Source organism: Trichechus manatus, unplaced genomic scaffold, assembly GCF_000243295.1.
Source record: "Trichechus manatus latirostris isolate Lorelei unplaced genomic scaffold, TriManLat1.0 scaffold00163, whole genome shotgun sequence".
Lineage (NCBI taxonomy): Eukaryota > Metazoa > Chordata > Mammalia > Sirenia > Trichechidae > Trichechus > Trichechus manatus.
The window spans coordinates 3822142-3848445 of NW_004444099.1; the positions used below are offsets into that span (position 1 = coordinate 3822142).

General features: G+C 36.9%; 1 protein-coding gene across 1 annotated transcript in view; it reads left to right on the top strand.

The window, feature by feature from the left end:
- Positions 1-26304, top strand: part of CTNNA3 (catenin alpha 3) — a 1802815-nt gene that overhangs the window by 977647 nt on the left and 798864 nt on the right. The window lies entirely within an intron of this gene.

Below are 26304 nucleotides of genomic sequence, written 5' to 3' on the forward strand. Positions count from 1 at the left end.
CAACCCCTCTAACATTTGTTAGTTCCAGTGTTTTTGATTCGTGCCAGTAATGCTGGGGTGAGATGGTATCTCATTGTGGTTTTAATTTGCATTTCTCTAATGGCTAGTGATCACGAGCATTTCCTCATGTGTCTGTTAAACTGCCGTAACTCTTAACCACTAGCCACAAGGGTTTCCAGATTTAAAATAGGCATGTATAATCCAGTATCTATCTCTTTCTATATGTTAAACATTCTCCTCTAGTCTTTTTAGAATTGATATCTCCTTTTGTTATCTTCCTATGTGTCTGTTGTCTTCTCTGCTAATTCTGTCACAGTATCCATTATAATCTTTTGCAATGTCTTTTTCTTTTTCACTAGTGTTTTTATACTAGCAGGCGTGGGGTATAAAAACTGTAAATTTCACACTTGATTCTACTGGACAACTCTCTCACTATGTCGCCTTGAATCTTCCTTTTTGTGTGGACATCTACATACAAACTGCACTTTGTCTTTTATTTATGCTTTGGTGAACTACCACTTTTCATATGAACTTTGCACAGTAGGAAGGGCTCTTTTTTTATGCTTCATAATTCTACATTGTCATTTTAGGGGAAAGGATTATCTTTCTGCCAGTGCTATCAGGAAGACAATTCCCCTAAAAGGGAAACTGACTTTTCCCTTCCCATTTCTTTCACTTTAAAAATTATATTATTAGCCATTCTCACATAGCTAATTAGCAGCAATGGCCTCTAAATCTTTTAATCCACTTTTTAACCCATTGCTGCTCAGGCTGAATGTGTTTGTGTACACAGCCAATAAGATGCTCATAAGAGAAACTTCTGTCTCTGAAATCAGAAAAACTTCGTTCAGAAGGTGAGTTGAAAATGGGCTTTGCAAGGGCTTACATAGGGACAAAGGTGGGAATCACATGGTCCCAGTAAGAAAGCATGAGCTATATTCTGGGAAAGGACAATGAGTAGATGCATTAGACTGAAGTAGAAAATTCAAGAGATAGTAAATATTTGTTGAAAGAGAGGAAGGGAGAAAAGGAAGAAGGAAGCAAAGAGAAGGGAGAGAGAGAGTAAAGAGAGAAAACAAGAAAGGATAACTAATTTAGAACCAGAGTGCAGAATATTATTCTAGGTGCTGAAGAGGCTTACCACAATAGTTTAAGTGTGTCACAACATGAGCTAGGTCATGCATGAGAACATAACAGAGGGAGCTCAATAGACTAATTCAATAAAAATTTATCTGAGAAGATGTATTGTCTATAATGGAAGTCAAAGATGACTTTGTGGCTTGAAAATATTCATGTCTAGGAGAATTGTATTACTTTTAATTAGAAACGGTACACATTTTATGGAGAAGAATGAGGGGTTTTGTTCTAAACATGTTAAATTGAAGCTGGAAATACCTAGTTGACCTAGAAATTAAGGAATTAAGCTTAGAACAAAAACCAGTGTAACCCTGGGTGCTATTTAGTACTACTGGTATCCTTAAAAGGTAGCAAAGAAAAACATAAGAGAAAATAAAAATACAAATATACTGAAAGGGCAAAATAATTTTAAAAAGAAAGGAAATTTCTGTATCAAAACAAGATGGAATAATAAATCGAAAATTATTTTCTGAGATTTCAATACCCCACTCTCAATAGTTGACAGAACATAAGGATGTAAAAATCAATAAAGTTATAGAAGATATTAATGACATTGTAATCCATCTTGATCCAACTAACAATTATAGAACCAAAAACCAAACCAAACCTGTTGCCCTCTAGTAGATTCTGACTCATAGTGACCCTGTAGGACAGAGTAGAATTGCCCCATAGGGTTGTCAAGGAGCGGCTAGTGGATTCGAACTGCTGACCTTTTGGTTAGCCGCTGAGCTGTTAACCACTGCATCACCAGGGCTCCATTTATAGAACAGTTTACCCTAAATAGTAGAGTACAAATTATTTTGAAGTGCACATGGAATATTTACCAATTTGGATCATATTTTGGGCCATAAAACAAGTTTAAATAAATTTAAAAGGATTCATGTTGTAGAGAACAAAACCACCCAGTCCTTGAAATAAGCTTAGGAGGATTTAGTCAGTAAAAAAACAGAAAGAAAGAAAGAGGTACATTCGAATACAAAGAGACACGAGTTCATAGAAGTGAAAACTGATCACTCCAGCGAGAGAAACTCTAACAGGAACAGATATATATAGTCCAAGGAATAAATAAATTATAATACAGTCATTTAATTGGTTAGTCTTTGGTTGAGGTAACAAGAAGGATGGGTTAGAAGGTGGGGAATGAGCTTCTATTGGATAATTGGGTACAGAGGCTTACAGTGATTGATTTCAGGGACTAATTACAGAGTTTTCAATCATAGTCACATATCCTTCAGGAGGGGTCATAAAAATATCACTGGTTGATATCTCAGGGGTTTGTGATAACCATTCAGTACAAGGACCTTATTTCCCAGAAACAACTTGTTAAAACAAAACCCTTTTAAGTTGTCTGGGAAACTTTAGAGAAGGGTAGCTCTGGGACCCTTTAAAAACATTTTTTTAAAATTACATCCTTGTCATAAAGAAACATTTCTTAGGCCCAGTTTACAGAAAAAGGCACCTGTGTCAAGATGCCCTTCCTTAGATTATATTTCTTTCATATCCTGGCTTGACCACAGAGAAACACTCCCTCAGTTCCCATGACTATTAGCAATTAAGGAGCCACATAGCAGGTGCCTGTGAAAAGTCTGGGTTGACTCTGCTGAGAGCACCTAGACAAATAAAAAGTCTCGGGCAGGCATGTGAAAAGATCATTTTAATTTAGCAAAAACTGAGTTTAAGTCAATCATTTAGTCCTGGTCAAAAAGGCTTCATGAACTTCTTCACAATGTCATACAGACTATATTTTCTGAACAAAATGGAATAAAGTTAGAAATTAATACAGAAATTTCTCTAGAAAAATCTCTAATTATTTCAAAACTAAATAACATGGTCTTAAATAACTCATGAGTCAAAGAACAAAGAAAAAGAGGAATTATGAAGTATTTGGTAATGAATGAAAAGGAAAGCACAACATATCAAACACTAAGTAATACTTGGAAATTTATATCACTGTATTAGAAAAGTGGGAATATCTCAAATAAATGCCCTAATCTTCCACCTTAAGAAAGTAGGAAAGGGATAGCAAATTAAACACAAATTAAGCAGAAGAAAGGAAATAGTAAGTGTAAGAATAGAAATCAGTGAAATATGAAACAGAAAAACAATAAAGAATATCAATGATACCAAGAGCTGGCCTTTAGCCAGACTTACCAGGACAAAGAGAAAGAAAAAGAGAGAGAACACAAATGCAAATTACCACTGTCAGAAATGAGAAATAGTACTACAAATTCCACAGATTTTAAAAGGATAATAAGGCGATATTATGAACAGCTTATATCAATAAATCTGATGACTGAGATGAAATGGATCAAGTCATGGAAAGACACAAACTACTGAAGCTCACTCAAGAAGAAATAGGTAACTTGATTGTTCCTATATCTATTAAAGAAACTGAATTTGCAGTTAAAAACTTTTCCACAAAGGAAACTCCAGGCCCAAGCAGCTTCATTGGTGAATTCTACAAAACATTTAAGTAATAAATAGTACCAATTCTACATAAACTTCCAGAAAATGGAAGAGGATGAAATATTTCCCAACTCCTTTTTTGAGGTCAGCATTATCCTGCTACTAAAATCAGACAAAGATATTATTAAAAAAAAAAAAAAAAAAAGCAGAAAACTATGGACCAATCTCTCATGAACATGAATGCAAAAATTCATAAAAACTGTGAGCAAAGCTAATCCAACAATACATAAAAAAGCTAATACATTATAACCAAATAGGATTTATCCTTAGACTGCAAGGTTGATTAATATTTTAAAAAACCATGAATATAAGCCATCATATTAACAAACTAAGAAAGAAAAACCATAAGATCATTTCAATAGACCAAAAAATAAAAATAAAAAAGACCAAATTCAACATCCATTCTTGATAAAAAACATAAACTAGGAATGAAAAGCAACTTATTCAACTTGGTAAATGGCATCTATGAAAATCCTACATCAAATATATTTAATGCTGAAAGACTGGATGCTTTCCTTCTAAGATCATGAACAAGGCAAGGATGCCTACTCTTACCATTTCTATCCAGCATTATACCAGAGGTTCTAGTCAGTGCAATAAGGCAAGAAAAAGAAGTAAAAGGCATCCCAATTGGAAAAGAAGAAGTAAAACTTTGCAGATAACATAATCATCTATGTAGAAAATATGATGGAATTTACTAATACTACATAATAGAACTAAAGACTGAGTTTGGTAAGGTTGCTGGATACAGACCAATATACAAAAATCAATTGTATTTCTATATACTATAAAAAAAAAATCAGAAATTGAAATTAAAACAACAAAACCATTTACAGTAACTTCAAAAGTATGAAATATACATCTGACAAAAAATGAACAAGATTTTTACATGTAAAACTATGAAACATTGCTGAATTTAAAGACTACCTAAATAAATGGAGATATATACCATATTCATTGGTCAGAAGAATGGTGTTAAAATGTTAGTTCTCCCCAGATTGGTCTATGGATTCAACATAATCTCAATATAAATTTCATCAGTCATTTTGTAAAAATTGAAAAACTGATTCTGAAATTAGTATGGGAATGCAAAAGACCTATAACAGTCAAAACAACTTTGAAAAAGAACAAAATTGGAGCACTAACATGATCTGATGTTAAGGCATTATAAAGCTATCAAGACAGTTCCCAGTGTTGGAGGAAAGTTAAACAAATAGATCAATGGAAGAAAATCAAGTCTGGAAATATCTACATATATGTAGACAACTGATTTTCAATAAAAATGTAAAGGTAATTCATTGGACAGAGGATAATCATTTCAACAAATGATGCTGGAACAATTAGTTACTGATATAAAAAAAAATGAACTTCAATCTATATCTCACACTAAAACATATTTCAAAACTTAACAATAGTATACTTTAAATATGAGAAGTTTCTCTTATACCAATTATACCTCCATAAAATTGTTAAAAAAACAGGAGGAAAGTGTGAAAAAGAGAAGAAAAAAGAAAAGTAACGAAGTGAAGAATTCTATTAATTACTTCATGTGCAGCTAAGGGCATTGTATTACTTTCTTCAGGCCTGAGGTATAAATGGCTTCTGCTCTAGAACAAACTGATGTATTCTAGATCTCAGGGATAGAATTAGGTAAATAATATTCCTAAATCCTAATGTTCATTTTTCAAGGCACAAAAGTGCAAGATGCCTCTTGCAAGTTGAGCAAGTTAGAAAGACTGTTGTTGTTGTTAGGTGTCGTCTTAAGCTGTGTTCTCTAGGGAAGCAAAACCAGTAAAGCATATAAATATATACATAGAGAGAGATTTATATTAAGGACACGGCTCACGCAGTTGCAGAGGCTAGAACTTAGGTCAGGCTGGAGGCTTCTCCTGATTCATGTAGCTGCAGGGGCTGACGAACCCAAGATAGGCAAGTCATTCAGCAGGGCTCTGGCTCACAGGCTGTGAAGACCGATGTATCCCAAGATCAGCAGGCAAGACAGCAGGTAAGCTGCTAGCACAAATCCCAAGAACTGGAGGTCAGATGATTAGGAGCCAGCTGCAGGATCTAGTGTGAGCAAAAGCCCACAAGCCTTGCCACAAAGTCTACCTATATTGGATGAAGGCCACACCCCCAAGTAAACTCCCTTTTCAACTGATTGGTTACTCACAGCAGATCCCATCGTGGAGATGATCACTTTATATCAAATCTCATCATGGAGGTGATCACATCATCATTCAACTGCCAAACTACATCATAACTGCCAAACCACTGAGAATCACGGCCCAAACAAGTTGACGCACAACCTTAACACAGGTGTCGTTGAGTCAATTCTAACTCATAATGACCCTATGTGCAACAGAACAAAACACTGCCTGGTCTTGTGTCATCTTCACTGTTGTTGCTATATTTGAGCCCATTGTTGCAGCCACTGTGTCTGTACATCTCTCTGAGGGTCTTCCTATTTTTTGCTGACTCTCTACCTTATGAAGCATGGTGTCCTTCTCCGGGAACTGGCCTCTCCTGACATCACATCCAAAGAATGCCAGATGAAGTCTTGCCATCCTTGCTTCTAAGGAGCTTTCTAGCTGTACTTATTCCAAGACAGATTTGTTAGTTCTTCTAGCAGTCCATCATATATTCACTATTCTTCGCCAGAAAGTCCAGGACATATATTTTCACTGTTAAACTCCATTGAGAATACCTTAACCAGCTGCTGTAGAGTCATTCGACTATTGGTGACCCCATGTGGGTCAGAGTAGAAATGTGCTCCATGTATTTAAAATAAAACAAAGCCATACTCCTTACAATACAAACATCAACAACAAAAAACTATGGATTCATATTCCCTGACGACTTCCTTATCATTTGAACATTTAATCTGAGGTACAATTTTTATCTTGAATTTAAAATAACATATTCTAGGACTTTTTCTGTGTAGTATTTCTTTTTTTTCATAGTTCTTCAATATGATTTTGCAAGTCATTTCATAGACTGTTTAGCTTAAAATTGGTAGTTTTCTGAATGTTGTACAAGAGGCATTACTCATTATTTCTAGGCCTGAAGTTGCCCAGTCTCATGATAGCATGTGTGTTACTCTCCAATGTTTTCTAACTTGCTTCTGGCATGATGACCTGCAGGCCAGCCTGACAACTTAGCTAATTCAATGTTTGCACTCACTGCTGCTTCTCTAGCATTGCTGTAGGAAATAGTTTCCATTGTAGACAACTAAGATATGTGTCTTCATTTAATGAGAATTTAGAATAGAGGTAGCCTGGAATATTCCTCCATGCTGACACCAAATCAAGCCTATAATCTTGGTTAGATTTCCACTGTGTTGTTCAAAGTGGTTTAGAAGAGGGGCTGGTGTTTTCAAATGGTTTTTGGAGTATCTTTGCCTCATGACTCAGTTGGATTTTCATTAAGGCCACAACAGAGTAACATCTATTGGATTAAGACCTGAGATTCTTATTTGCTGAGTGAAGGAATAGCCATCTACAAACGGCTTTAATCCTTCTGATATCTTCTGAATATATCCCCTGCTTTTAAATTTGATTTCTAAACTTGAGACTAATATTTGGAATAAGTTCAATTTTCTCTGCCATCAAACCCTTCCTTATACACTTTTATTTCTGACTTGATAAATTCCTACTGTTTCTTGCATCATCTGCTTTCATTGAGAGACCAAGTATGGTGTTAAAGACAGAGGCTCTGGAGTCAGACTACCAGTGTTCAAATTCCAGCTACTAGCTGTATAACCCTGGCCAAGTTACTAATCCTCTTTGTGCCTCAGCTTTTTTAATCTGTAAAATAAGAATAATAAAATTACCTACTTCAAAGGTTGTTGGTATGATTAAATGAACCTATGTAAAACTGTTTGAATAGGGCCTGATTCAAAGTACAAAAAAAAAAAAAAACAAAACAAAAAAACCAAACCCATTGCTGTTGAGTCAGTTCTGATGCATAGTGACCCTATAGGACAAATATTACTGCCCCATAGGGTTTCTAACGAGCAGCTGGTGGATTTGAACTGTCAGCTTTTTGGTTAGTAGCTGAGCTCTTAACCACTGTGCCACCCAGGGTCCACATGATTAAAAGGGAAGAGCAGGTCTCAGTTTTATTTATTAATCTTAGAACTACTAGCATGAAGTATAGATGGGCCAGGGTATGTGTATGTTCGTGCGTATGTACACAGATACACACATACGAATATGTGTATGTATGAATAATATATATAAGAATATATATGGAGTATATATTCTTCTGATACTCAGGCCAGTCAGTTTAATTTTTTTTAATTGAAAATAGATGTTGTTGTTGTTCTTAAGTGCCATTGAGTCAGATCCGACTCATAGCAACCCCACATACAACAGAATGAGTCACTGCCTGGTCCTGCGCCATCCCCATAATCCTTGCTATTCTTGAGTCCATTGTTGCAGCCACTATTTCAGTCCCTCTTGTTGAGGGTCTTCCTCTTTTTCCCCGACCCTCCACTTTACCAACCATGATGTCCTTCTCGAGGGACTGGTCCCTCCTAATAACATGTCACCAACGTAAGTGAGACAAAGTCTCACTGTCCTTGCTTCTAAGGAGCATTCTTACTGTACTTCTTCCAATACAGATTTGTTTATTTTTCTGGAAGACCATGATGTATTGAATATTCTTCACCAACACCATAATTCAAAGGTGTCAATTCTTCTTCTGTCTTCCTTATTCATTATCTAGCTTTCACATGCATATGAGGCAATTGAAAATACTATGACTTGGGTCAGGTGCACGTTAGTCCTAAAAGTGATATCTTTGCTTTTCAGCATTCTAAAGAGATCTTTCACAGCAGATTTGCCCAACGCAATACATCATCTGATTTCTTGACTGCTACTTCCGTGGGTGTTGATTGTGGATCCAAGTAAAATAAAATCCTTGACAACTTCAATATTTTATCCGTTTATCATGATGTTTCTTTATGGTCCAGTTATGAGGATTTTTATTTTCTTTATGTTGAGGTGCAATCCATATTGAAGGCTGTATGTAGTCTTTGATCTCATCAGTGCTTCAAGTTCTCTTCACTTTCAGCAAGCAAGTTTGTGTTATCTGCGTATTACCGTTTGTCAATGTGTCTTCGTCTAATCCTGATGCTATATTCTTCTTCATATAGTCCAGCTTCTTGGATTATTTGTTCAGCAAACAGATTGAATAAGCATGGTGAAAAGGAATAGAATTCTTAAAATGTTCCAACATAATAATAACAGTTTTATCAGTATCCTCGTATCTTGATATTCTCAGATATCACTACATTGCTTGAAGCATAAATCTTGATGAATTTCTTGGATGTTTTTCTTTGTCCTTTGTACTTTTTCTTCTTTAGCTAATGTAATCATTAATTTAATGCAATTGCCCTATCTTAAGTTCCTATCTCCTACATTTTATCTCTCAGGAATACAGGGTTTAAGGTCTGATATCAGGACACAGCTATTTGTTAGTTCGGGGTTTCTTTTTTTTCATAGGACTTTTTGCACCTTAGGTGGAATATTTTTGGCTGTTTCTGAACAATTTCTTCTATTACTTTAGTGCAGTTTTATCTTCTGAGTGTGATAAACTTGTGCTACTGATGAGAATTAGAAATCTTAAGCTAGAATCTTCCCATTCTTACCACCAATATGAAATGTAATCAACTACTTTTTTTTTTTTTTTGATGGATGCTGCAGGCATTTCAGATTTCATTTCTGATGCCACTTGTAGGGATTTTGGTAGGTGATAGATTGAAGGAATAAAAACACACATACATTATAAGACTGAGATAAGTTCTTGACTAAAATTTCCAAAGTCTTACCTAAGTAGAATGGCCATACGAACAGGAGCAGATGCATCATTTCTCAGTATAATTGTTGGTGGCACTCACTGTGAAAAATATCACCGGATCTGGAAAGTTCAATTCTTGCTAGGTCACTTCTCTTTGATACACAGGGCTTACATTCTGGAAGATTTTACATTAAGAATATATGTGCTTCTGTTTAAGGGAATGTTTAAAAACACTGAGTTCTGGTTCTTAAAACAAATTATCAGTAAGACCTCATCCTGGAAGACATAAAGAGCAGAGCTAGTTTCATGCATCTCTGAAAAAAAAAAATTGTTTGTACATTTTTCAATTTTAGAAGGTCTAGTTCCTTGGAATGGCTGTCAAAACCGTGATCTGAAACCTCACAGTGGGATATGGCCTAAATGTTTGTAGAGATAAAAACAGTGATTTTGAATCAGTCATTGGCCTGAGCAAGTGTAGCAATGCTTATGATTTGAGCAAAGATCCATGATATGTTAGCAGAGTTTACACATGCCAGTTCTCTTGTGCAACTTTTATTTATTACTCACAGTGCTTGTTCATAAGAGCTTGATTTCTGCTTCGAACAGGTGTCTCAGAACAATGTCTTTTTACTCACTGTGAATGCAACTTCTAAAAAAAATTTAATATGTTTTAATTCCTAACCATATTAAAATTCATAGAGAAGCTCATGGTCATTTTTAAAGCCTACAATCATCTGAAGTATTGTAATTCCAGTCTATCAACCTTGTAAGGTGCTACTTCCTGCCATTTGTCCTGAATACACTTATTTGACGTCTTTTTCCAGGGTCTGATAAACAAACCTGTAAACACCCATCATATTCTGTGTATGGTAGTATGTGTATATAAATTTTTTTTCAAAATTAATTTATTTGGATGTACGTGTGTTGTATATAATTATTTTCTTCAGCATTGATTTTTCCAGAACCCAATATTATTTCCCGAAATCACTCTCCAACTAATGAAGATAACTTTTGCTTTCTGATGTCTAAATTTTCAATGTATTTATATCTACATATAAAAAACATTTCACATATATATATGTATGTGTGTATATATATATATATGTATATGTATGTATATACATATGTTGTTGTTAGGTGCTGTCGAGTCAGTTCCTACTCATAGCAATCCTAAGTATAATAGAATGAAACACCGCCTGGTCCTGCGCCACCCTCGTAATCGCTTTTATGCTTAAGCCCATTGTTGCAGTCACTGTGTCAATCCATCTCCTTGAGGGTCTTCTTTGTCGCTGACCCTCTATTTTACCAAGCATGGTGTCCTTCTCCAGGAACTGGTCCCTCCTGGTAACACGTCCAAAATATGTGAGACGAGACAGCAATCAGAAATCCAGAAGATTAACAATAAAATTTCAGAATTAGACAACTCAGGGGAAAGTCATAGGAGCAGAATTGAGGCAATGGAAGTCAGAATTAGTGAGATTGAAGATGAAGCACTTGACACCAACTTATCTGAGAAAAAATCAGATAAAAGGATTTTAAAAAAATGAAGAAACCCTAGGAATTATCTGGGACTCTATCAAGAGGAATAACCTACAAGTGATTGGCGTACCAGAACAGGGGGAGATAACAGAAAATACAGAGAGAATTGCTGAAGATTTTTTGCAGAAAACTTCCCTGATATCGTGAAAGATGACAAGATATATATCCAAGATGCTCATCGAACCCTACATAAGGTGGATCCCAAAAGAAAGTCATCATGACGTATTATAATCAAACTCGCCAAAACTGAAGATAAGGAGAGAATTTTAAGAGTGGCTAGGGAGAAACAAAAAGTCATCTACAAAGGAGAGTCAATAAGAATAAGCTTGGACTACTCAGCAGAAACCATGCAGGCAAGAAGGCATTGGGATGACATATATAAAGGCTTGAAGGAAAAAATTTGCCAGCCAAGGATTATATATCCAACAAAACTGTCTCTCAAATATGATGGTAAAATTAGGGCATTTCCAGATAAACAGAAATTTAGGGAATTTGCAAAAACCAAACAAAATTACAAGAAATACTAAAGGGAGTCCTCCGGTTAAAAAATCAGTAATATCAGATAACAACCCAAGACTAGAACACAGGACAGAGCAACCAGATATCAACCCAGATAGGGAAGTAACATAAATAAATCAAAATATGTGAGACTAAGTCTCGCCATCCTCGCTTCTAAAGAGCATTCTGGATGTACTTCTTCCAAGACGGATTTGTTCATTCTTCTGGCAGTCCATGATATATTCAATATTCTTCGCCAACACCATAATTCATATACATGTATAAAGTAGTTATATATTAAATTTCTTCTGAGAGGAAGACTTTCTTTTTTTCTTGTTTGTTTTTAAATGGAGAGAATGAAATCTCAGATTGTCCAAATGTACCTTGGGGATGGTGGCAATTTTGTTTAACAGTTCCACCTAGGGCATCTTAAAAGATTGAACTTTAAAAAATGCTTGAAAATATTTTAGTTGCGTTGACATAAGCAGAAAGAATTCTAACCCACAAAGAACACGTTAGATGATTAAGAGACTGTTTTCTCATTGTACTAGAATTAGTAATATTTTCCCCATCACTATTTTTTTGCCCAGAGGAATATGCCTAAAATTTCACTTGCTGATGCTATCATAGCAAGGAGTAACCTAACAATTGGGAAAATGAGTTAGTTAGCCTTAAAGGAGTTCTCATATTTATTACATCATTACGTACCAACAGATTTTTATGACATGTTATTTAAATATTGCCAGCCTGGAGGTTTAAGCGGTGGATAGTCTATAATGAGATACTGTATTTCCAGTTTTGCTGTTTCCTTCTCACATGAGTATATGCCTATCAGAAAGGCTGGAAAGTGATGTAGTAGATAATATTTCTTTATTATAAATTGAAAGAAATCAGTTCTTGAAATGCTGATGGCATCTGAAAAAGGTTAGACAACTCACCAAATATTTCTATTTGGACTTTAAAGTGAAATTTATACACCTATTAGTTTTTCTGCTAAAAGCATGATTTCCATTTTGATAAAATTGTACCTGACATTTCAAAAATGTTACATACCTGTTAATTACCTTTAAAATATAGCTGAGAAGTGGCCACATCCCAACTTCTTAATTACCTAGAGTCCTGGAATAGATAGTGCCCTATTCTGGAACATGGATGCTTGAGAACTAGTTAGAAAACGCCTTTTTTATTGTCTCCTCACACTTCTCTTTCCTCCTGTTTTCTGACCTGCTGAACAATCCACGCTAATTTTGAAATATGAGAAAAGACCCCAAGAGTTGCATTGCATTGGCTCTCTTGAGAATTGGAACTCTCTGATGAATGAATTTTTGAGCATGCGTCTGGTTTCTCACATCAGATGGGCTAGTAACAATATTAAAAAGGAAGACTTCCTTTTTACCTTCTTACGTCTCGCTATATCAATATACATGTGACAGAATCGCTTCTTTCCCTGGAAGAATTCTGGAATAATTTTCATTGTGGATACTGAGCCTTTCTCAACCAACTTCTAGGCTGCTGGCTCAGGCTGTGCCTATTCCTTCATGTACCACAGAGACTATCTGAAGATTAATAATAGCAGACGCTACATATTGTGCCAGTGATATGAACATTACATATACTTTCTTATTTCATTTAGCTTTATTTAAACCTCTTATTTCCCCCTGGGAATTAGGAATTTCTGTTTCCATTTTAGATGTGATGTTAGGGAACTAAGGTCCAATTTTCTGTAAAGACTAAGACTCTGTTTTGCCCAAGGAAAGCACATACCTTCTAAGCAGCAGAACCAAGGTTCCTCTGACTCCAAAGAATCTGAGCCTTACTTGTTTTATTTCCCAGCCACAGAGTCACAAAGGCAGGAGCCAAACATGAACTGTCTGCATTTCCTTTTGGGGGAAGAACAGAGAATGTGTCCAAATTTACATAGCAATCTATTTAATGTACTTCCTTGGAAAGGAAAAGTGATCACTTGAAATATCTTCGGCATTTTTTCCATGACATTGAGCTGTCAGAACATTTTGGGATAACAAAGTAGTTAATTCTTTTAGGTGCCATAGACCTTTGAGGGGTTGTAAATTTTGTAGTTAGTAAATAGCCAAATGTATCTCTTTGCCTAGGTTCGAAATGAAATCACCTTAATGAAGAAATCTCACTCTGAAACACTCTGTGTATGTTAATAATAAATGTATTCTGAAAAGAATCTAAAATAATATTTGAGGAGGCACAGAAGGAAATATCAAGTTTAAAGTCAGCATTTCCCATTTGGTGGCAATAGTAATGAGAACTTATTCTTTCCCTACTGCTCTCTGCTTCCATGGTGCTTTATCTCTTTGTGATCCTCTGGAATTTACAGATGTTCATTATGGTACTCCGTTGTTTTATGTTAGAGGCAAACTATGCCCAGCAGGCCTGATCTGCTTGTTTTTGTATGGCCTGCAACCTCAGAATATTTTTCTACATTTTAAAATGGCTGGGAATAAATCAAAAGAAGAATAATACTTTGTGACGTGTGAAAATTACATGAAATTCAAATTTAAGTATCGATAATAAAGTATTGTTGGAATGCAGCCTGCAGTCAAGCCCCACCTATGGTTTATAATGGAGCCACCATTGACGAACCCCCTTTCAAATGTGCCCATGCGCGTATACTCATGTGCACACATGCGCATGTGTACTCACAAACATACCTCTTACTCCCAGTTTAGGAAGAATGGTATGTAAAGCTTTAAGATTCCTTTGACTAATTTCTTTATTGCAAACCTCCTTGTGCCTAATACTCATCAGTTTTGTCCTTTCATCCTCAGCAGCTTCATTTCTATCCCCTTTCCTTAATTTTTTTAATTTTCCCAAATTTTAAAGCAATGATAGAAAAATGCAGATCTGTAGGATTTTACCTCGTCTGTGTCCTCTCTATTGTGTTTTGGGGACTAGGTGATAAGTGTTGGAATTCTAGTGAAACCCAGCTGCACCTAGGCTCTCATTTATCTCTTTCGTATAGTCTTGCTGCATTCTCTTTTATTGACCTTCTCATTACCTTTCAATAATAACAGTTACTGTTTGATTATTTAGTTGATTCCACTTTTTATGGTTTAGAAAATTATAAGACTCCTCATTAAGGAATAAAGTGACATTCAATATCATTAATATGTCAAACAGCTCCAAGAACACTTGAGCCACTGGAAAACTAACCGTAATATTTAATAGATTCTAATTAATATCACATCTTTAAATTATCTTTTGGTTATGTTAATAGCAACTGACATTAACAAGTAATTGGGATCATTATTCCCAAAGTTCATTTAAATCCCGTTCAGGTAAAGGTGATTATGAAATGGTAAAATACCTGAAAAGGAGCCAGCACAAGTCAATTCCTCATGGAATAATCCTTTCCTTTGAATCTCCAGTTTTGGAGAGAGCTTTATGTGACAGTTGTCTGGGCCAGCAAACCCTTTAAAAGGACCTGGGCCCTCCATAGAAAGGTGTTGATACTCAGTTTTCCTTCAACTCAGTAAATTTCAGAAAATTTTCTATGTCATTTTCATTCTGCCCACATAAGATGCAAGTCTAACCTCCATTAGCCCTCTCTCTAAGCTTCTCACATTTGCCCCAACTTCTCATGAGTTTTAATGATTGATTGATTCACTGATTAGTTATGATATATATTTTTTCTCCAAAATAATTCAATAATTTAATGATAATAGACCTATTGCTATGTGCCAGACACTCTTTTAGACATTGTGAATATCACACTAAATAGGCATTTAGCCCCTGTTTTTGCAGAGCTTTCACATTAGAAAGTAGAGAGAGAGAAAGTAAAGAGACAAGTTAACAAGAGAGCTTCTCGTAGGACCGTGAGGAAAATGAATCATGCTAGGTGACAGAAATCATGTCAGGTGGATAGGCATCTGTAGACTGGTGGTCAGAGAAGGCCTCTCTGCAGAGGTGATGTTTGCTTTGAGACCTGATAATGAGAAGGAGCAAGTCCTGGGAATATGGAATGGGGCAGGGCAGAGCATTGCAGGGAAAGGGGACAGTCCGCCCAAACATCCCTTGGGATGAAAACAAGCATCGTGATCTTGAGGAAAGAAAGCAGGCCAGTCTGGCTGGAACATAATAGGAACGAATGTGTGATGATGCTTAAGAAAGGAGGCCTAGGGTGGAGGAAGGCATTTGGGTTTTATTCTAAGATCTGTTGACTGTTTTGAACAGAGGGGTGATGTGATTTGATGATACCCATAGACATCTCTCTCTGTTTTCTTTTCATGCAGATACCTGAGAGAAACACCCTGTGGTCTCTTTCAGGCCTGCCATTTTAATCCTGTTCTTTTCTGGGCTTTTCTACCTGCAAGGAATAAAGAATAACATAGTAAAATAAAACAAACAAGTGATAAAATGAGGGGGCAAAAGGACAGGATCAAAGACAGTATCAACTGTTCTTAACTCTTTCTTCTGCCTCCTTTCCTCATCCTAAAAAGCTCTTACCCTATCACCTGTTTTTATTCATATATATCCATAATGTTTAATGAGCCAGTTTCCAGATTCAGTCAGAACATATGGAAGACATCGATTATCTGCTAGAAACCTATATTCTAATGAAAGAGGATAGGCTGTATTTTCTTTTTTGGAAATTTCACGTATTTCATAGTTTTCGTGTAAACTGGAAAAACTGAAATTGTGGCCAGTTGTACTCTAGTGTTTCCAGGGTAACTTAGCTAAACTGTGCACGTGAATGTTTTATGGGCCTGTCTAATCTTTGGCTGAAGGGTGAATCTCCAGAATGACTGCATTACTGAGCTATAAGGGTATCCGAGGGCCATACTCTTGGGGTTTCTCCAGTCTCTGCCAGACCAGTAAGTCTGGTCCTTTTTTGTGAGTTAGAATTTTGTTCTACATTATTTTCCAGCTCTGTCAGGGACCCTCTATTGTGATCCCGTCAAAGCAGTCAGTGGTGGTAGCCGGGTACCACCTAGTTGTGCTGGACTCAGTCTGGTGGAGGCTGTGGTAGTTGTGGTCCATTAGTCCTTTGGACTAATCTTTCCTTTGTGTCTTTGGTTTTCTTCATTCTCCCTTGCTCCAGATGGGGTGGGATCAGTTGAGTATCTTAGATGGCGGCTCACAAGCTACAAAAGTATTTTAATTCTGTTACTTTGTATCAATCAATACATATTTAACTGAGGGCCTATTAAATGCAAGACACCTCATATAAGTTATACGTGCCATAGTGTTCCTTGAACTCAGAGTCTGATGATATGCATATATGATAGAGCACTTTATAGTTTTCATATCTTTATTTCAGTTAGGACAATTTATGTTTTGACAGAAAAGCTAACTCACCGTAGCTTAAGCAAATAAAGGGGATTTATTGGCTTATTTTCCGTAAATTCTTGATCTTCACGCAAGTCTTGCTCTGGCACTCAGATGACATCGTAGTACTTGGCTTCTCTCCATTTCTCAATTCTGCTCTATGCTATGTTAGTTTACTTCGCATAATATGCATTGTGGCTTCCATGGAGCTCTAAGCACACCTTTCACAGTTTCAAATTCCAACAAAAAAGGATGAGCCTAACTCTCTTTTTCTCCACTGTCTTAGCAAAAGTCTGCTACTTTCTAGATTAATGTGCAGATTTCAGTGGCATGCATGTCCGCTCCTAGAACCAAAGACTAGACAACACCACTGGAAGTATAATAAGTATTGAGACTGTATAAATCACTTCTAAGACCTTCTAAGGTCTTATCCTAGGACTGGGAATAAGAAAAGCACATATTGCAAGGTAACTGACAATACCAGGCTGTGTATGCACTAAATGCTAAATGAGTGCTAAAGACTGTAAAAGTCAGAATAATTCAGAGGATGCAGATTAACCTCGGGAATTCAGTATAGGCTTCAGGGAAGAGGTGGAGTTTAAACAAAATATTGTCACCATGCTTTTTCAATTTGTTTTCCACAACCTTTTAGAATAGAGTTTGTATTTCCTTTTAATTCAACACATGACACACATACTTTTTTTAAATTATGTCTTTTTCTCCATCTTCCCTTATTCTTAGTATCTGCCTAGGTTTTCCAAAAGGCTCAACAGGATCTATAAACAAAAGCAATTCTCTTTTTTTTTCATATGTGATGGACATACATTTTTCTACCTATGTACATTTATATCAGCTCTGGAAAGAGTACCCCAAATTTCTTGGAGGAAACTAACCTTTTCCCATTGTCGCTCCCTGTGCTTCCCATGGTATTACCTTGACTCTGGTTCCAGGAGGGGACGTGACATTCAGACCACTTAAATCTGTGCATAAAGCAGAGCTGAGAGATGGAGAGAAACCAAGCACCGAGGATGCCCTTTGAGTCCCTGGAGTAAGACCTGCATGAAGAATGAGAGTTTATGGAAGACAAGCCAATAAATCCCCTTTATTTGCTTAAGCTACTTTGAGTTGGTTTTTCTGTTACACCATAAATTGTCCCAACTCAAATAAAGAAACGAAAATTATAGTTGTATATTCTATATGCAGATCAAAAGATTTTGAGCTCAGAGTTTCATAAAACCATAAAAATTTAGAACTAGGAGGGATTTCCTACATCTCTAAATCCAATGCCTTCTATAGACAATTATGTGAATGAAGAATCTGAGTTTGAATAATTTACTGCACATCTCAGAAAGTGTCAAAGTGAGGAGAAGAATGCAGGTGTCATGGCTTCTATTTCTCTGCTGTTTCTGATACTCTATGCTTCAATTTCGGTAAAGAGAGAAACCTGTGTATATATTTTAAAAAAATTGTTCTTATTCAGTTGTATTTATTTATTTAGGTCATGTTTACAATGGCAAAACTTTAAAAAAAACAAACCCATAATTCTTCTAAGAATGCCGTATTATAGCTCTCTGCTTGCCATCTGAATATTTCATTTTATTTTAGAAACCTTCCATTTTTATATGTAGCAAATGCAATAATTCAAACCAACAGTTTGCAAAACAATTAGCTATGATAGAAAATCTGTGAACTGCATCTTAAGCTATTGCTTTTTTTCACTTATTTTTCATAAATGCCAACAAAGATTATAAAATTAACTTTTTAGAATTGTCATACACGTATACACCTACATAATTACTAATAAATGACTCTTCAATTTTCTTTTTAATTCTATGTGGCAAATCAGATAAATGTCAGTTACAAGAAGCAAAGCAATGCTTGTAAAAATGTGCTTTGATTCCGACTTTGTTCGTATACTATCATTCTAAGTTTTAGGGAATACAAATTTAATTCTTGTTTTAGAATGATTTATTAGCCATGTAGGCCGTTTTACGTTTGTGATGAACTGGAATCAGTTTAGAAACTAGGCATCCGGAGACCTAGGTTTTATTATATGTGATGCACTGGGTGGCCTTGGCTCTTAGCTACCTCATCTCCATCAGCACAGTCAGTGAGGACTTCCCAGCGTTAGCATTCTATTTTCAGCATCAATAGCGTATGTAGCCTCCAGAATTGTGTGTGTGTTTTTAATTTTATTTCGGACTTCCAAGAAATGTTTATAAATAACATCCCTGAGGGAGAAGAGCCTCCTAAATCTATGTCCTGCAAACACTTTATCAGAAAAATTGAATATTCTCATTGAGTTTTGTAACTTCTCTTGTAAAGTTTAGGGAGATGGATCATTGTTGGCATTGATTATAAGAAAGCAGCTAAATGCTAATTAATTGAAGAAGAAATCTTCTGAAAAGGAATGCACTAAGCCTCTTATAGAAATGAATCTTATTTTTCTGCCAAGTACTTTAGAATTAAAAGAAAAATCGGGTGGAAAAGAAGCTTAAACAATAATAATGTTAATAAAATATTGATTTTTTTTTTCCATTTACTTTATGCTGAGAGCAACTGGGTTCCTTATTTACCCTATAATATCCTTTTGGATAGTCAGTTTAAAACAAGGTTTCTCAACCTTGGAACTACTGGCATTTTGGACTTGATAATTCTTTATGGTGGAGGACTCTCCTGTGCATTGTAGGATGTTCAGAAGTGTTCTTGGCCTCTAGTAGATGCCAGTAGCATACCCACCCCCCACCCCCCGCCACCAGCAAGTTGCAACAAGCCAAATAACTCTGGCAAAATAGCATCATCTTCCCTTCCCCACTGAGAACCACCGGTTTAGAAGTAGACAAAGTGGGGCCAAAGCATAGATAGGTATAGCAACTTATTGTAGGTGACACAACTGTTTTTAGAAGCCATGTCTCATATCTCTAGCGCCTCAAATCAACTTTACCATTAACTGAAGTTCCATCTTCTTTTTGGTACGTATCAGATGACTGTATGTTTTGGTTAGTGTGAGGCTTTATTTCAAATCATTGATGGCTTCCCCTTTCTACCCTTTCTTTGCAACTTAACAAGAGGCTGTATCTGATTGCTGTTGCCTTTAAAAACCAATTGCTGTTGAGTCATTTCTGACTCATGGTGACCCCATGTCACCATGGTTTCCCAATGGCTGCTTTTTCAGCAGTAGATTGCCAGGTCTTTCTTCAAAAGCACCTCTGGGTGGACACAAACCTCCAACATTTCAGTTTGCAGCTGAGCACATTAATATTTTGTCCTATCCAGGGACTCCTCATTGCCTTTGTTGTTGGTGGTGTTGTGTGCCACTGAGTTGATTCTGACTCATTGCAACCGTATATGACAGAGAACTGCCCCATAGAGTTTCCTAGGCTGTAATCGCGAGGTCTTTTCTCCCGTGGAGCGGCTCGTGTGTTCAAACCAACCTTTTGATTAGCAGCCAAGCACTTAACCATTGTGCCACCAGGGCTCCTTTTGGGCATCCTAAATCCTCACAATCCTCCACGCATCTGTCGGTTTGTCAAGGACATCATACATGAAGAAAGCAAGGGGTCATTAAAAAGACAGGAAAGAAAGAAAAGACCAAAATGAATATTAGAAGAGACTCTGAAACTTGCTTTTGAATGTAGAGTAACTAAAGTGAAAGGAAGAAATGATGAAGCAAAAGAGTTGAACAGAAGATTTCAAAGGGCAGCTCCAGAAGACAAAGTAAAGTATTATAACGGCATGTTGAAAGCCCTGGAGATGGAAAACCCAAAGGGAAGAACACGCTTGGCATTTCTCAGGCTGAAAGAACTGAAGAAAAAATTCGAGTTGCAATATTGAAGGATTCTATGGGGACAATATTAAATGATGCAGGAAGCACCAAAAGAAGATGGAAGGAATACACAGAGTCACTATACCAAAAAGAATTGGTCAACGTTCAGCCATTTCAGGAGGTAGCATATGATCAGGAACCCATGGTACTGCAGGAAGAGGTCCAAGCTGCACTGAAGGCATTGGTGAAAAACAAAGCTCCAGGAATTGATGGAATACCAATTGAGATATTTCAACAAATGGATGGAGTGCTGGAAGTACTCACTTGTCTATGCTAAGAATTTTGCAAGACAGATACCTGGCCAACCGACTGGAAGACATCTGTATTTATCCCTATTCCAAAGAAAGGTAATCCCACTGAATGTGGAAATTATCAAACAATATCATTAATATCACACTCAAGTAGAATTTTACTGAAGATCATTCAAAAGTGGCTACAGCAGTATATCGATAGGAAACTGCCAGAAATTCAAGCCAGGTTCAGAAGAGGATGTGGTACCAGGAATATCATTGCTGATGTAAGATGGATCATGGCTGAAAGCAGAGAATACCAGAAAGATATTTACCTGTGTTTTATTGACTATGCAAAGACATTCGACTGTGTGGATCATAACAAATTATGGATAACATTACAAAGAATAGGAATTCCGGAACACTTAATTGTGCTCACGAAGAACCTGTATATAGATCAAGAGTCAGTTGTTCGAACAGAACAAGGGGATACTGCATGGTTTAAAATCAGGAAAGGTGTGTCAGGGTTGTATCCTTTCACCATACCTATTCAATCTGTATGCTGAACAAATAATCTGAGAAGCTAGACTATATGAAGAATTTAGCATCAGGATTGGAGGAAGACTCATTAACAACCTGCAGTATGCAGATGACAAAACCTTGCTTGCTGAAAGTGAAGAGGATTTGAAGCCTGCAGTATGGATTACACCTCAGCATAAAGAAAACACAAATGCTCACAACTGGAACAATAAGTAACATCATGATAAATGGGAAAAAGATTGAAGTTGTGAAGGATTTCATTTTAGTTGGATCAACAATCAATGCCCACGGAAGCAGCAGTCAATAAATCAAAAGATGCACGGCATTCAGCAAATCTGCTGGAAAAGACTTCTTTAAAGTGTTGAAAAGCAAAGATGTCACCTTGAAGACTAAGGTGCACCTGACTCAAGTCATGATGTTTTCAATCACCTCATATGCATGTGAAAGCTGGATGATGAAATAAGGAAGAGTGAAGAACTGATGCATTTGAATTGTGGTGTTGGTGAAGAAATATTGAATATACCATGGACTGCCAAAAGAATGAACAAATCTGTCTTGCAAGAAGTATGACCAGAATGCTCCTTAGAAGCAAGGATGGAGAGACTACGTCTCACATGCTTTCGACATCTTATCAGGAGGGATCAGTCCCTGGAGAAGACATCATGTTTGATAAAGTAGAAGGTCAGAGAAAAAGAGGAAGACCCTCAATGAGATGGATTGACACAGTGGCTGCAACAATGGGCTCAAGCATAACAACGACTGTGAGGATGGCGCAGGACTGAGCAGTGTTTTGTTCTGCTGTACATAGGGTCACTATGAGTTGGAACCTACTTGACGGCACCTAACAACAACAAATCCTCACACCCACCTCATATTTCCTGTTTTCCTTCAATCTAGCCCAAAATATACAATGATTGCATTTGCTTAGATCAGGCTGTCATTCAAGATTTTGCCAAGTGCAACAATTTAGCCATTCCCTCAAACTTGAATGAGTTGCACTTGAAAGCAAAAATATGTTTTCATAGAGTGATGCTTATTAAACAGTATTAAAGCTTTGATTGAGCATTCCCGTGGTGATGACTTCCATATCACATTACTGCATGAATGCAAGTATTTTGCCTGTCAAACATTAAATATGGAAGAGATCTGCAGTGTCATTTAGTTCACTTTGCTACCACTGAAACATTGCGTCTCCGTAATGCAGGCTGGACTACTGTTCCCAGTCCAATTTAAACTCTAAGTAATGACAGTGTATTTCCACTTCCTTTGGGAAAGCATTACAAAATTTAATTTACTGTTTCCTAACCACTTGTAATAGTATTGGTAGTTAATGTTCTAAAATTCTGAACTGTGGAACTTTCTGCTAATCTACTTTTCTCTCTTAGAGATGAAAACTTTTCATACATACCAGCTTTATTTCCTGAGATCATAGAGTGGGTCTAAGGTTTTACCATTTTTAGTCAACCATAATCCGTTGCTCCACACAGTTGTCTGAACAGGTTTGACAGCCTTATGCTTGATTGCACCTTACACTTCAAAGAACGTGCTGGCATCACCTTACTTGATTTGTACAAGATCACTTTGGAAGTAGGCAGGCCAGTATCAGAGCTTTATTTGATGTATAAATGAACGGAGGCTCATAGAGGTTAAATAACTTTCCTAAGTCACCACCTGTCTGTCGTACTGTGGTGGCTTGTGTGTCACTATAATGCTGGAAGCTATGCCACTGGTTTTTCAAATACCAGCAGGGCCATCCCTGGTGCACAGGTTTCAGCAGAGCTTCCAGACTAAGACAGAGTAGGAAGGAAGGCGTGGCAATCTACTTCCAAAAATTAGTCAGTGAAAACCTTATGGATCACAACAAAATATTGTCTTGCATACTGCTGAAAGAAGAGCCTCCTAGGTTGGACGGCACTACGTAATTGCTGCAACAATGGACTCAAACATACCAGTAATCATGAAGATGGAGCAGGACTGGGCAATGTTTCATTCTGTTGTACATAAGGTTGCCACGTAGTGGAACTGACTGAACAGCAACTAACAACAAGTCACTAATATTTATGTAGCCTTTCAAGTATTAGAGATGATTGGTCCATACTCATTACCACATTTCTCTACAACTCTGTGAAGCAAGTAGAGCAAGTATTATCATGACCTCCATTTTTCAGGAGATAAAAACCAAGGCACAGAGAAGTGAAGCAACAGAACAAATGAATACTGGGACTTGAATTAGGTCATTTGCCTCATTTTCTTCGTATTCTTTTATTTCTTTTCTCTGTCTTGCTTGCACCATTATTTACCTGTCTTTCATTAACGAGAAGGCAGGTGCTGGGAAATGAGGATTTCACTGGGATCCATAGGTCATAAAATTCAATGATTTAGTGAGAGAATCTTCTGAGAAAACAATTTACTCATAATTTGAGTGGTTGTTTGTATACCAAGCGTGTAGCATTAGATTCATTCTTGCTCTCTACTTCTCTCTCTTTTCTTTCTCACTCTCCCTTCCATCCATGTTTTAATCTCCAGTGGTCATCCAGAGGCTCCATTTTTTGGGGAAAAAAATCTATATTTGTTTTACATTAATTCTTATGTAATCACATTTATTTATTTTGTTTTAGCTTACGTTTAATTCTTATGCATGCACTTTTTATAACCCCCAATGAAAAGACCAATTGATTTGGGGGGAGCTCAAGAAATACTAGTTTGGAAAGAGCCAGGCATCATTGCAAAGCTATCCCCACACTCACAAAATGAGAGAGTACCTCTTAGAGTCTATACATGTTTCATGGAGTTGCCTACCATGAATGGATAAATGGGTAATTCTGGAAGAATTTGCATCAAAATTAAGAGCGTAAATGCTCTTTAACACTTAGTGGATCAAGCCTCCTCTTGGTTCTGTTAGAAACTGGGCTCATATAAGCTGTACTGCTACTCAGTTGTTGAGGATCCAGGACTCCTTTCGGTTGCTACTTGCAGTGGTCTTGCACTAGTATGCCATATGCTACTATGCAGAAAATGGACTGTGATCAAAACAAATTCCTTTTGGCTTACCAAATACCCAGAATATATTTCCATTAAAATCCAAAAGTTATGAAAAGCCTCCTTCAGAGGAAATAAAAACAAACCAATACCAAAAAAAAAGGAAAAAATAAAACCCTTGTAAACATGAAAAGACATTATTTTTAGGTTAAAATCACTCTTAGAGAAGGAGGAAAGAGGAAATCTTTTGAGAAATCCCCAAGGTTCCTCCTCCATCTATTGGTAAACATTCAATCTTATTTAGAATGTTGGGTTGCCTAGCTAAATGAAAGGTACAGTACATCGTGTCCTTATTGAATTTTTTAGCAGCAGAAAATGGTGAAAGTCCTCGTGGTACAAGAGCCTGAGGTGACTGAGGAGGAATGCAGTAACCAACCACATTATTTACACCAGGGCAACAGTATTGTTTTTTGTTTTGAATACAGTTTGCTGGATAAATTTATGTTCAGACTTCTCATTCCAATTTGATTTTTGTAAGAGTCACTAAAGGTATGTTAGATTTCATTTTCTAGAATGTATGCTCCTATTTGGAATATAATCATTAGCTTCCAGTTTGGATGCCCAGGCATATTCTTTGAGGTCGTTGCAATTTGGAGCTGCCAAACCCAAGTCCAAATGAGTGGAGGCAATTGTCTAATGCTGACTTCAGCAGACCGATGGTGAAATGAGTCAGGATGGCTGCTCCCCAAAGCCTCATATTAGGGGCACAGAAACTATTTTTCTTCTCAAGAATGGGAAAATAGGTAATTTCTGCTAGAAAGCACTCTTATCACAGATTTTAAATATAACATCTGGCATATCAATCAACCAATATGCACCAAGTGCTTTTCTCCAACCATAGTATAAACCATTTGATCAATGAAGTTACACAAAGTTTATGCAGACACTGGATCTTACCCCTGGGTCATATACACCACTTACATTACATGATCCTTGTCCCCAGGGATGTTTTGTCTATTTGCAAAGCTTGCGGATAGGAATAACATTCCTTCAGTGTTCCCCTACCTATCTCTAAAGTCTTCTCTGAGTTCCTCTGCCTTATCATTTGCCTAGAGCCCTGGTGGCACAGTGGTTAAGAGCTTGGTTGCTAACCAAAAGGTTGGCAGTTTGAATCCACCAGCCACTCCTTGGAAACCCTATGGGGCAGTTCTGCTCTGCCCTATAGGGTTGCTATGTGTCAGAATCGAATCAATGGCAACAGTTTTTTTTTTGTTTTTTTTTTCAATCATTTGCCTGGTACCAAAACCTAAAACCAAACCAGTTGCATCAAGTCAATTCCAACTCGTAGTGATGCCATGTGTTTTCAGACTAGAACTGTGCTTCATAGGATTTTTAATGGCTGTGATCTTTCCAAAGTAAATCACTAGGCTTTCCTTCCAAGGTGCCTGTGGGTGGACTTGAACCGTCATGCCTTCAGTTAGTAGCAGAACACTTTACTATTTGCGGCACCCAGGGCCTCCTAGTTACTTGTAGCCATACTAAATTTTGGTAGCCATACCAAATATGTATTTTTTAAACCTTAATGCCTTTGTTCAGGCTACATGTCCATCTGTCTAGAGGTTCTCCAGCTCCCACCCTGTCTCTCACCTTATCTGGATAGTTACTAAGCATCCTTTAAGACAAACTATGGTACATACACACAATGGAATTCTACACAATGATAAAGAACAATGATGAATCCGTGAAACATCTCACAACATGGATGAATCTGGAAGGCATTATGCTGAGTGAAATTAGTCAGTCACAAAAGGACAAATATCGTATAAGACCACTATTATAAGAACTCAAGAAGGGTTTAAACACAGAAGAATACATTCTTTAATGGTTACAAGGGTGGTGAGGAGGGAGAGGGGAATTCACTAACTAGATAGTAGATAAGAATCATCTTAGGTGAAGGGAAGAACACACAATACAAGGGAAGTCAGCACAACC